The following is a 5,437-nucleotide window of genomic DNA, read 5'->3' as shown; positions in this document are numbered from 1 at the left end:
GATATTATTATATCTTGCATGCTTAAAAGTAGTCAGCCTTTTCTACATATATATATATATATATATATATATATATATATATATATATATGTGTGTGTGTGTGTGTGTGTGTACATATACACCAAGCATTCTCTCAATTGTGCCACCTGTTATTGTTTTCAACAGTTTTATGCCAGACTGTATGCATGTGTGTGTGTGTGTGTGTGTGTATGTATAAAATATGAAATTACCATAGTAGGGACCAACATTTTTAGTAATCCCTTGGTATGTCAGGGATTTTATTATTATTATTATTATCATTATTATATATTTTTTGAAAATCTTCAAACCTATCAAAATACCAAAAACGAAATGCATACTGTTGATAGTAAAATTACAATTTTTGTTTTTCTTGAAAATTTATGGCAAATAAATTTAAGCAATTATTAAGTAATTAAATTATATCATTGAAGGAGGAGAAACATATTCCAAAACCACACCCAGTTGGGTCAGTTTGACACCCGTTTTGCATTCTCTGATGAGTCTTCAGTCAGTCCTGGTCAGACAGCTGCTGGCTGTCAGGTGTTATTGTCAGGCAGTGGCCCTACAGAGTGCCCCAGGCCCTCAGACCCCTCATTTTAATAGTCTGAATATAATGGTTGTAAAACCATATGGCTGTCACAGAACAGAAGAATGCAACACAGGCAATATCTAAAACAAGAGGTTTATTGCAGGTATGCAAAAACCAAAGTGATCTCATGAGAATACGTATGTATTTGTACGTAAAGTGTCGTTCTATCATACGTATATATAATTACGTTTTATATGCGCAGAAACGTATAATACTAACATATTTACAATACTAAAACGTAAAATATTTACGTATTGACAGCACAAAAACGTAATTTATGGACAAATCCACCGACGTACACATTTGTACGCATCACAATTTATGCATATTAATATCGTAGCATTATGTTTTGACTCTGTTGCATTCCACTGTCTAATTACTGAAGTTGTCAGTCGCATTTATTGATATAATACTCATAAATATTAACATTTTGCTCATTTTGCCTGCATGGTGTTAAACAATACACTATAAAACTTTAAAAATACATTCTTTAACGTTACTCGTTCAACCATTTTGTAATAGTTTATTTACCTTGAGACACATAAAGCGTTTTCTCCTATAAAACACAACAAAAATTCACAAAAGACATACATTTTATTAGTTTGATGTAATCCAAATCTTTGGCTCTTCCCTGCTTCGTCACAGTTTGCGACATGAAGGACTGTGACGGTTGATTAGTTTAGTTCATTTGAAATGGAGAAGCGCAAACCGAAGCAGGATTAACATTTTCATTAGTAATTTAATTTCTGCTCTGTACTTCATACAAAACTATTACAATACTGCCAGAGAGAAGACTGCGACTGCAACGCTTCATCATGTGAACGGCTTTTGGTATCGGTTTTGACATTTTCGCAATAAATAAATTATTGTGATTATACTTGTCTGTTAGTTATGTTTTTCTTCATAATTGTAGTTTGTTACGTAGTTTTAAGGAATTTTTAGGGGTAGGAGTAGGATTGGTGGCTCAAAATATATTTTAATGCTATATTGTTAATAAAACTGCCCTTTCCCAACACATCTGTCCGTAACATTTTATAATTTTTTTATATTAAGCATAAAATGGGTATGTTTAGGTTTGGGATTAGGGTTACGGGATCTTACATTTATCTATAAAATGGTAAAAAGGGAAATTATACAGATATCTTTATGATACGTAAATAGTTTACGTTTTGTAGCTGTAAAAACGCAATAATGTTACGTTTAAATGTTGCAGATACGTCTACATGATACGTTTCAGCATCTATCCAAACGTACTACAAAGTACGTTTTCTATCTTTGCAAAAACGTAAAATACCTACGTATTAACAATGAGACCAGGCTGGCAAAAACAAGCGGCGTTAGCAGGTGAGTTTCTGAGTGAATGGATAAGTTGTCTTGATTATAGCAGTGAATGACAGCTCTTATATGTTTCAGAGGGGAATGGCAGAGGACTGGTTTGCTGGAGAAGACTGAGCTGAAAGGTAGTCTGGTAAGTACTTCAGGTTATGCAAGACAAGACAAGACTCCTGTGTGTGCAGTGTAGTGCTAGCATTTATAGAGAGGTGCTGATGAGGGTAATCGCAGACAGGTGTGGTGATTGTGAAGTGTGAGCCATGAGGGATTCTGGGATATGTAGAGTGCTGAGGTGACTGTGCTGGTGAATGGAGATCATGACAGTGGCACCCTCCAAACTCTGTAATGATTTCTAGAAGCTTGATACGGTCTCACAGGTTGACAGCTACCTCACGTCTCAAGTGGATGACCTCAATGAACGCCTAGACAAGGCCAGGTCCATTCCAACTTTACATCTTACAAAAAGGATGTCACCCACAGCATAAGAAACAGCCTTCAGCAAGCCAGATGGACTGCAGCTGTAATGACTTCTCACTTTTGGCCTGCAAGGGGGACACTTCAAGTCATATAAAATGTGTGGCACAGCCTTAGAAACAATATGCTGCTGCTTGCCTAGATGATGTCTCTACGAGTAGAGCTGAACATTTACTGATATTCCATAGGCTTCCAAATGATTTTCTCAGGGCTGGATCTACTGTCAACCCATGGAACAAAAAGCGAAAGTGCATGCAAGCAGCACAACAGTTACCTTTTCTTGAGATATGAACCAAGGCATGTGCCTTCACCACAGATGCTTCTGATCCTCGATTAATGTTTCTTCGGTTGCATGTCCTCAAAACTAATGTGACGCTGGAAAAATAGCATACAAAGAGAGCAGAGATTACTTTCATATAATGAGCCAGACTTCAAGTTTGTTCAAATCACTACACATATTATTTTTAGAGCTACATGATTTTGTGAATATATACTGTAGGAGTCCTAGCTAAAGCTTGTTGTTATTGACAATGAAAAGAAGAGAATAAAGCTACTTTAGCCATGAATATTTTATAGCTCAACCTTATGTTTTTTTTTTTAAAAGTTACTGACCTCTAAACATTGATTAACCCACATGCATAGAGTACAAAAAAAATATGGTAAATGGAAGCTCACATACTTGCTTTATGTGCAAGAATCAATTAGGTTTTTCTTGCATTTCACATAAGGATTTCACTAAATTCATACAGTATGGATTTAATTTGCAATATCTTTATAAACTTTGGTGTTTTGATGAAATAGAGAGAAATGAGAGAGAAATCTCTCATCTTCATTTTTTATTCAAATATGAAAGTCATATATATATATATATATATATATATTTTTTTTTACATATTAGCTGTTGCTATATTGTGGATCTTATCATGGTTAAAATGCTGTATTGACCAATCAGAAGCCAGCAGGCATATGTGACGATCAATAGACAATCAATAGACCTTATAATTAAACTATATCTCATTTTACCTTCAATCCTCCGAGCTTTACATCTGACCTTACCATCAACTAAGACAAAAAAAAAAAAAAAAAAAAAAAAAAATTCTCTTTGGACCCACGAGAGGAGTTTCTTTATCATCTGTTCTACTTGTCTGGGCTTTAATCCAAAATGTCCATTAGAAATATGGCCTAGGTGCCTTGTAGCTCCAGCCTGCTGTTTGCTTGACTTCATCATTCATATCTATTTTTATTAGAGGATTTATACTTACATTTTCTTCTCTTTGTTTGCCATGCACACTTTTGGGGAATACATTACCTTTGGTAGAAACTGCTTTTTCAGGTTTTGTATGGTCTGTAGCTCAGAATAGCACTGATAAGGTCACAGATTTGAGACAGGAACAGGAGCACAAATATTTACACATTAGAAGGAATCAGAATTGCAGAAGGGGGAGGGTGAAGAAGGAAAGGGCAGGAGGGAGCCCATATGGGATCATATATTAGTCAAAACTACTCGCTGCTTGTTTGCTGCCAGAGAACTAGAATGAGAGAATGAATAAAGATGTAGTGAGAAGAACATTGGGAGTTGTGATTAAATGAAAAAAAAAAATCTATTACACTGCAATTAGTGTTCATTGTTTGTTGACTTGAAACCAAATAAAACATTGAAGAGGAGAAAAATAACCAAAAGAGTTCGAGGGAAGATGTGTGCTGGGCAAAGAGACACACAGAGGCTGTGGTGTCAGGCCATGGTGGAGGCATGCATTTTTAAATAAACATGAACATGAAATATTAAAAAGAGAAAAAGAGTGCAAAGGGAATATTGTGACAAATGAAAGGGGGCATGATGTTCTCACCGTGATTTTGCCACCAAGGTCTGTGAGTGCTGACAAGAGTCCTGGTAAGGGGTGGTGGCTTCCCTGTGGCCACGGTCAGAGTTATGGAGCCCAAACATGTGCTTCTCAGTCCAGAGTGTGGGTTTATTGGCTAATCTTTGTGGTGGAGTAGATGTGGTGCAATTTACAATATTGACCAAATGCTTGTGGTAAGATTTTACTGCTTACTATGTATTTGATCAAAAGTATTTAATCTATTTTTAGTAAATGCAATTTATTCCAGTGATGACAAAGCTGATTTGTTTTAGCATTAGCATTAACCCAGTGTCACATGATCCTTCAGAAATTATATTATGCAGGTTTTTGTGCTCAAGAAACATTTATTATTAGTATTATTATTAATTTTGAAAACAGTTACCAGTGTTTTAGTTTTATTTGGCCTAATATTTTGTGTAATATATATATATATATATATATATATATATATATATATATATATATATATATATATATATATATTCTTCAGAACTGGGATAAATAAAAAGAACTGCATTTTTTAAAAATAGAAATGTTCTGCAATGTTATACATTTCTTAACTGTTTGTAACTTTAAATCAATTTTCATCCTTGCCGAAAAAAATGAATAAATTTATCAATTTATTTCTATAAAAAGACCCAAGTCTTTGAGTGTACATCAGAAATAAATAAATAAATAAATATTCCAGCAATTTCAATTACATTAGGTGATTACATTAGGTGATCAATATTTTGAATTTGAGTTAATAACCATCTCAATTTCACTTTGTTCATCATAAAAAAGTGATGTATATCGCTTCAGAATATTTGGATTAAACCACTGCAGTACTGATTAATTATTATTATTTTTTTTTTTACATGGTCTTTTATGGTCTTTTTTGGAGTTTGAATTGCACTCCACTTATGATGTATAGACAAAGCTGAAAGATTCTTCAAACATTGTTTGTGTTCCACACATGAAAGAAAATCATATGAACAGCATAAATAATTGAATTAAAATGCTACATGAACTATCCTTTTAAGTTTATTAGAGCTGTCACAATTTCAGAATTTTCACTACACGATTACCGTGCCCAAAACAATTCACAATAACAATATTATTTTATTATATTTTTGAAAATAATATTATAATATAGATTTTATTTTAAAATAATAATATC

The 5,437-nt window shown here is 33.7% G+C and overlaps 1 long non-coding RNA gene across 1 annotated transcript; it reads right to left on the bottom strand.

Annotated features, from left to right (window-relative positions):
* Positions 1-1,765: 1,765 nt before the first annotated feature.
* LOC148998413 (uncharacterized) lies at positions 1,766-4,625 on the bottom strand. The gene is made up of 3 exons (XR_016155303.1): positions 4,264-4,625; positions 2,691-2,791; positions 1,766-2,484 (listed from the first exon to the last, which is right to left on the bottom strand). It is a non-coding gene; the product is annotated as an uncharacterized LOC148998413 (long non-coding RNA).
* Positions 4,626-5,437: the final 812 nt, after the last annotated feature.

Source organism: Pimephales promelas, chromosome 1, assembly GCF_988280905.1.
Source record: "Pimephales promelas chromosome 1, fPimPro1.hap1.1, whole genome shotgun sequence".
NCBI lineage: Eukaryota > Metazoa > Chordata > Actinopteri > Cypriniformes > Leuciscidae > Pimephales > Pimephales promelas.
The sequence above is the reverse complement of the archived record's forward strand: the minus strand, read 5'-3'. Positions and strand labels throughout refer to the sequence as shown.